The following is a 7,925-nucleotide window of genomic DNA, read 5'->3' as shown; positions in this document are numbered from 1 at the left end:
ATATCCAGCATGATCAAGGACCTAGGACAACAGGTGTTTGCTTTTTCATCCCTCCAATAGGCCTGGGGGTGGGGGCTATCCACACCCAGAAGCAGGGCCAGGCCTTGGCCAGCTTCTGGGTGGCAGCAGAGCAGGGGCGGGGCCCTGGGGGTGTATGTAGGCTTTTAAAGGCTCCCCAGGGTTGCTCTCCAGCTCGTAGCTCACTGTCTGCCAGCTCCCAGCACTCCTGTCACCATGTGGTTCCTGGCCCTGTGCCTGGCAATGTCCCTGGGGTGGACTGGTGAGTAGAGTGGATCTGAGAGAGGGAGAGGGGCCCTGACTCTCACGGTGCTCTGACCACCCTCCCCTGCCTCCACAAGACCATCTCCTCCCGCCATCAGGCAGCCTATTCCTCCAGCCCTCAGCCAGGCCAGACAGAGTGCCAGGTCTTCCTACCTCTCCCACCCCCATCCCAAAGCCTTCCTCACAGCCCTGTCACTGCCACATGGGTCCCTGCTTTCTCTCGTGACCCCCAGGCAGTTTTGATAGAAGCACAGCCTGAGGCTTTCTCTGTGTCTCACTTTGGGGTTCCCCAACTCTTCCAAGTAGTGTCCCCTTCTCACTGGACCCTGGGACCTCCCCTCTTACCTCCAGTGCTCTGGCTCCTGAGTCCCCAGGTGAACTTTCCCATCCAGCTGCTGGCTCTCTGCCTCATCCCCTAAATACTGGAACCTCCTTAGAGCCCTACAGTCTCACCCCAGACATAGGAGCTATCCCAGCCTGAGACCTCTTACCTTCCTTCCCAGTCAATGATCATTTCCTTTGAGGTCCTTATCACTGGTTTCTAGAACCCCTTCCTCCTCTCTGAGCCATCTCCTCCCCCAAGGAACTCAAATTTCACCCCAAAACACCTGGCCTCCACACCACAAATTGCTACAGAAGCTGCCTTGTCTTCTATCTGATTCCTGGGATGGGGTCTATCTCAGCAGAAAATCTCCCCACCCAGGACCCACTACCATCACAGTTAAGAGGCTGGTGGAGAATTTCAGAGCCTTAGCAAACCCCTGACCATCTCCCCAGACCCTCAACCTTGCTCTCTGTGCCCATGTTCCTCTCCTGGTCGAGGCTTCCATTCCCACTCCCACCTCCCACCTGCCCTGACCCAGCCACGGCTCTGCAGGTGCTGCACCCCCAATCCTGTCCAGGATCATAGGAGGCAAGGATTGTGAGAAGAATTTCCAACCTTGGCATTCATTTGTGTACAATTTCACTGGTAACAGGTGTGGAGGCATCCTGTGCACTCACAGTGGTTGCTCCTGGCTGCCCACTGCCTCCACAAGTGGGTATGAGCAGGAGGTCTCGGGGTGGGGAGTGTCTGTGTTCCCACAGGAATCAACAACTGGGCAGTGCCCCTGGGTTAGCCTCAGGGGAGGCTGGGGGACTGAGGGAGAGAAAGGTGGCCTTGGTCTGGGTCCCATGGAGAGTGGCAGGGATAACCCCGGGGAAGCCCTCTCAGGGCAGCCTGTGTCTCTCTGTCTCCCCTTATAACTGTCTTCCTGTGTCTCTCTGCCCTGTCTCTGTGTCTCTCAGTACCTGGCTTTGTCACGTGTCTGACTGTGATTTATCTCTATCTCCCTCTCTTTCCTGTCTTGGTGTCTGTGTGTGTCCCTGTGTCTGCCCTCCTCTGGATCCCTCTGCTGCATCCCTGTCACTGTATGTCTCACCCTCCATCTCTCTGCCCCATCTATCTCCCTGGGTCTCTGCTCCACTCCCTCTCCCCCATTGCTGCTTAGCACCTCCCAGGATGGGAGTGAGGGGGACCCTCAGAGAACAGAAGGGACTATCTAGCCATGTGTGTGTGTGTGTGTGTGAGGGGGCTTCTCAGGTGCCCCACCCCTCCCTCCAGGATAGGGTGTCCTGCAGGGAGACACATAGAATGACTGGTTTCACCTGTTGCTCCATGGGGGCCCAGAGGAAGGAGGAGGAGGAAGGGGAGGAGGAAGGTAGGCAGGAGGAAGAAGATGGAGGAGAAGGTCCAGGGAGGAAGGTAGCCTTGGGCTGGGAACCAGGCCCACAGTCCCCACTGCAGCTGAGTGGTCCCAGGCCCCCTCCCCACTCTGTCCTCCCTCCCAGTTCTTTCTCAGCCCCCCCCCCCCCGCCAGGGTCTGTATTCTTCACTCTCTCCCTTTGCTTCTTGTCTCTGTCTCACTGGACCTCCACTGCTCCTACTCTTCCCTGTTCCTTCCCTCCTGCTCCTTCCAGGGACCCTTTCTCAGGATTGCTGCCTTTTCCCTTCCACTCCTGTCCCTGTAGGCTCCTTCTGGCTCACTGTTCTCCCCTTTGCCTCGTCCCTTTTCCTGTTTCAAGCTCTTTCTTTTTCACTGCTTCTTAGTCTCTGGATCTGTCCTTCATGCTGTCATGATCTTTTGTTTTCCCAAGGTCTCTATTTTTCCATGACTAATTCTTTCCTGCAGCCTCTCTCTCCATGCTTACTTACTTCATGTTGCTCCCTGGCCGCGTCTCCCTATCCCGCTCCTCTCTCATTCCCTGGGGCCCCCTCTCTCCCCAGATATTACCAGCTCTGGCTGGTTCACCACAACCTGTTCGACCATGAAGATACTGCCAGTTATTTGAGGATGTTACAAGCTTCCCTCACCCTAAATTCAGCCTGAGTCTCCCGAAGAACCATACTCGCCTCCCGGAAGAGGACTATAGCCATGACCTTGTGCTGCTGCGCCTCGCAGAGCCCGCTCAGATTACAGATGCTGTGAGGGTCCTGGACCTGCCCCCCAGGAACCCCAAGTAGGGAGCACCTGCTATGCCTCTGGCTGGGGCCAGACCCTGCAGCCTGGAGCCCAGACATTTGGGTGTCAGGAGGAAGGGGCTGGGAACTGAGCACCTGGTTCTGGGAAACCTCCTTCTGAGGAGCTTCTGAGGAGCCACCTGGGGTCTGGTCACAGCTCTTTTTTCCTCCTGCTCCTAGTCACATACATTGGCAATTTCCAGTGTGCAGACCTCAAACTCCTACCCAAAGATGTATGTGCCAAGGCCTGTTCCCAGAAGATGACAGATCAAATGTTGTGCGCTGAGCCTTTGGAGACCATCAGTGACAGCTGTCTGGTGAGTCAGCCCCTCCCCCTCAGTCACCTGAGCTGGTGGAGGGGACCCAGCTTCAGTGCAGGGGGTGTGGGGTTAACCAGGCATCTGTCCCAGTGCTGCCTGGGTGTAGCCCCACCCCCACAGTGCCTGCATTCTGCCCTTTTCCACACCTGGATCCAGGCACCACCTGCCCCTCAGTCTCCCACATCACAGTTCACCTCCCCCTCCATGCAGCACATATTTACTGAACATTTACTATGTCAACTCCTGGGAAGACAGCAGTGACCAACAGAGAACAGCCCCCCTCAGAGAGGCTCCCCACCTCTCCCTGCCCCCATGTGAGGGGACACAGATGGACACAGCGACTGTGACACAGAAGTGATAGTGCATGTCAGGAGGTGCTGGTGCCCTGGGGCAGGAGGAGACCTAGCAGGGCAGGGACAGATAGCCCAGTGATGAGGGAGAAGACAGGAAGGAGGTGGGATTGAGTGAACACCTGCAGCAGGTGAATGTGTGTGTGGGGGGAGGAAGAGCAGAGCATGTGCTGTGGCTCTGAGGGAAGTGGGCCAGATGGCATGCCTGATGCGGCATGTGAGGGTATCAGTGAGTCCAGTGTGGATGGAGCCCAATGAGCAAGGGGAGAGAGTGGGAGGTGATGCCAGAGGGAAGAAGGGCACCCATCCTGTGGGGCTTCACCTGGGGCAAAAGGGAGGTAACTGTGGTTCCTCTGAGGGACCCAGGGGCTGTGGGCAAAGCTAGGCAGAAGCAGGACAAGGTCTGATGTGTGTGTTCACAGGTCCCTTGGGCATCTGTGTGGTCAGATTGCAGGGGTGAGGAGAAGTGGGGGGCCTGGTGTGGGGTGAGGACAGGGGTGGCGAGGGTGGAGGCAGGGATGGGTCCCCACTTCTGATACCCCTAAAGGGAGCCCATAGGGTTTGCTGAGCAACTGAGAGTGAAGAGAGAGGCAGACAAGACTTAGAATGATCCGAACTTTGTCCCTAGTCTCTCAGGTGAGCAGCTTTGTGATCTTTCTTTTCCTCTCCCCTTTGTGCTGCAGGGTAACTCGGGCAGCCCACTTATCTGTGATGGGATGCTTCAAGGAGTCACATCCTGGGGCCATATCCCATGTGGCAGCCCCAGTATGCCTGCTGTCTACACCAAATTGACTCCACTACCTGCAGTGGATCAGAGACACTATGTCAGTGAACAACTGAATGCCTCTGATCTTCCCCTCCTCAGTCAATAGAATACACATCAAATTCTGGCATCATTGAGCCTTTCTGGATACAGAGCACCTGGGCGTTAGGGACCTGCTTGGCATGTGTCCTAAAGTGTGGAGGCAGAGGCAGAGACTGAGACCAGTGGTTTTCAAATGGGGGTGTCCCTCCCACTTCCAGCAGACATTAGGCAATGTCTGGAGAGATCTTCTCACATAGGTTCTGCAGGGATGCACTTATGGTGGGGGTGGCTATGGTCCTGTGGGAAGGAGGGTGTCCACCCTCCCAGGGTGGGCAGTGACATATGGCAGATGCTCCGCATGTGGCACTGAGCAGAGTCAGAAGGACAAAGCAGATGTATGCACACCAAGGATGGAGTTTAAAACACAGCCAGAAGTAAAAAAGTGTGAACACACGATGAGTCATGGAGCATAACAGCCTTACACAAATTATAGTATGAACCCACAATACTCATTCTGCAGAACACAGTCAAGTAATGACACCCAATGAAAACACTAGAAGGGGTGCCTGTGGGGAGTGGGGAGTGGGAGTGCATCATGAGGATGAGGGAAGCTTTTTATCTTGATGAAGTCCCAATAGTTCATTTTTGCTTTTGTTTTTCTTGCCTTCATGGATGTATCTTGCAAGAAGTTGCTATGGCCAAGTTCAAAAGGGTGTTGCCTGTGTTCTCCTCTAGGATTTTGATGGAATCTTGTCTCACATTTAGATCTTTCATCCATTTTGAGTTAATCTTTGTGTATGGGGCAAGAGAGTGGTCTAGTTTCATTCTTCTGCATGTGGATGTCCAATTTTCCCAGCACCACTTATTGAAGAAACTGTCTTTTTTTCCAGTGGATAGTCTTTCCTGTTTTGTTGAATATTAGTTGACCATAAAGTTGAGGGTCCAATTCTGCATTCTCTATTCTGTTCCATTGATCTATGTGTCTGTTTTTGTGCCAGTACCACACTGTCTTGATGACCACAGCTTTGTAGTACAACCCGAAATCTGACATTGTGATGCCCCCAGCTATGGTTTTCTTTTTTAAAATTCCCCTGGCTATTCGGGGTCTTTTCTGATTCTACACAAATCTTAAGATGATTTGTTCCAACTCTTTGAAGAAAGTCCATGGTATTTTGATAGGGATTGCATTGAATGTGTAAATTGCCCTGGGTTGCATGGACATTTTCACAAGATTAATTCTTCCAATTCATGAGCATGGAATATTTTTCCATCTCTTTGTGTCTTCCCCAATTTCTTTCAGAAGTGTTCTGTAGTTTGTAGGGTATATAGATCCTTTACCTCTTTGGTTAGGTTTATTCCTAGGTATCTTATGCTTTTGGGTGCAATTGTAAATGGGATTGACTCCTTAATTTCTCTTTCTTCAGTCTCATTGTTAGTGTATAGAAATGCCACTGATTTCTGGGCATTGATTTTGTATCCTGCCACACTGCCAAACTGCTGTATGAGTTCTAGCAATCTTGGGGTGGAGTCTTTTGGGTTTTCTATGTAGAGTATCATGTCATCGGCGAAGAGGGAGAGTTTGACTGCACAGCAAAAGAAACAGTCAACAAAACTAAAAGACAACCTACAGAATGGGAGAAGATATTTGCAAATGACATATCAGATAAAGGGCTAGTATCCAAGATCTATAAAGAACTTATTAAACTCAACACTCAAGAAACAAACAACCCAATCATTAAATGGGCAAAAGACATGAACAGAAATTTCACCAAAGAAGACATAGATGTGGCCAACAAGCACATGAGAAAATGCTCCGCATCACTTACCATCAGGGAAATACAAATCAAAACCACAATGAGATACCACCTCATACCAGTGAGAATGGGGAAAGTTACCAAGACAGGAGACAACAAATGTTGGAGAGGATGTGGAGAAAGGGGAACCCTCTTGCACTCTTGGTGGGAATGTGAACTGGTGCAGCCACTCTGGAAAACTGTGTGGAGGTTCCTCAAAGAGTTAAAAATAGATCTGCCCTATGACCCAGCAATTGCACTGCTGGGGATTTACCCCAAAGATACAGCTGCAGTGAAATGCAGGGACACCTCCACCCTGATGTTTATAGTAGCAATGTCCACAATAGCCAAACTGTGGAAGGAGCCTCGGTGTCCACCAAAAATAATGGATAAAGAAGATGTGGTCTATGTATACAATGGAATATTACTCAGCCATTAGAAACGACAAATACCTACCATTTGCTTCAATGTGGATGGAACTGGAGGGTATTATGTTGAGTGAAATAAGTCAATTGGAAAAGGACAAACATTATATGGTCTCATTCATTTGGGGAATATAAAAAATAGTGAAAGGGAATAAAGGGGAAAGGAGAGAAAATGAGTGGGAAATATCAGAGAGGGAGACAGAACATGAGAGATTCCTAACCCTGGGAAACGAACAAGGGGTAGTGGAAGGGGAGGTGGGCGGGGGGTTGGGGTGACTGGGTGATGGGCACTGAGGGGGGTACTTGGCGGGATGAACACTGGGTGTTATGCTAAATGTTGGCAAATTGAACTCCAATAAAAAAATAAAAAAGAATGAGGACGAGGAAATCATTAGTTGTTAGTCGAGGGTGTGAGTCAATGAATTGAATGTAAACACAGTGAAGGGGCTTGTCATGGATGCTGTCAAGGGTCTATGATCCAAGGAATACAGTTTCCTCAGTCCCCTGCCCATGAGGCCCCCAAAAGAAAGTGAATCAAGAGGGAATTGTGTGACAGACTCCTTGGACACCACTGCAGGACGGTTGGGCTGCCGTCTCGGGACAGGATCCAGGCTCAGAGACGCACACTGGGGACAGAGCTGTTAGGGAGAGACTCCCATCCCGTCTCTAACCCTCTCCAACTTCTGGGAGACCCTTTTCCAGAGCTGAGGAAAAGCACTTGCTCTTCTACGTAGGCCCCACCCCAGAGAGGAAACCCTGCCCCCAAAGCCCCGCCCCACGCCCGCCCCTGCCCCCAGCCCTACATTTCGCTCCAAGAGGTTGGAGCAGTGGAGTCCCTCCCGCTGCAACACGGCCACCTTCCAGGGTGGTCTGCACTCCGTACCATTAGTGATGGGGCTTTGGGCCGCCCTGGACTCCTGGAGGCGGGGTCAGAGCGGAAGGGGCGGGGCCAAGGCTCAAGGCGGCGCCAGAGCTCAGGGGGTGGGGTCAAGGACCAAGGAAAGTTCAGGAAGGTGAGGCCTGGACACTGTCTCCCATCAAGAAAGTTATACATTGGAACCCCTCTTTTGCAAATCTGTCCCTCCACCCCTCGCCTCTCTCCACCCTGACACAACAGTTGAAAAACCTGCCTGCGTGCACACAGCATCTCACATTCACACACTTTTCCTCCCCAAGACGAATCTCTCTGCCTATGCAAGAGTCCTGAGGACGGCTCCTACTCTACGGAGTCCTCAGCTGAGTGTGAGGCCCTTAGCTCAGGTCTGTCCACCCTCCATCTCTCTAGGCTCTTCCACTATCTCCCAGGATATCTGGGGGGCGGGGGAGGGCTGCAGAAAGGGCTCCTGCCTCATCCTCAGCCCTGAGATTTTAGCTCTGAGATGAGAAGCCTAGAGACCTAGAGCCAGGAATGCAAGACAGCAGGGAGGAAAAGACAGAGAAAGTGTCTGGA

At 52.1% G+C, this 7,925-nt stretch overlaps 1 pseudogene; it reads left to right on the top strand.

The window, feature by feature from the left end:
* Nucleotides 1–234: 234 nt before the first annotated feature.
* On the top strand, nucleotides 235–4,292 carry LOC129500630 (kallikrein-1-like; annotated as a pseudogene).
* The last annotated feature ends 3,633 nt before the right edge of the window (nucleotides 4,293–7,925 follow it).

This window comes from Nyctereutes procyonoides, unplaced genomic scaffold, assembly GCF_905146905.1.
Source record: "Nyctereutes procyonoides isolate TBG_1078 unplaced genomic scaffold, NYPRO_anot_genome, whole genome shotgun sequence".
Classification (NCBI taxonomy): domain Eukaryota; kingdom Metazoa; phylum Chordata; class Mammalia; order Carnivora; family Canidae; genus Nyctereutes; species Nyctereutes procyonoides.
The sequence above is the reverse complement of the archived record's forward strand: the minus strand, read 5'-3'. Positions and strand labels throughout refer to the sequence as shown.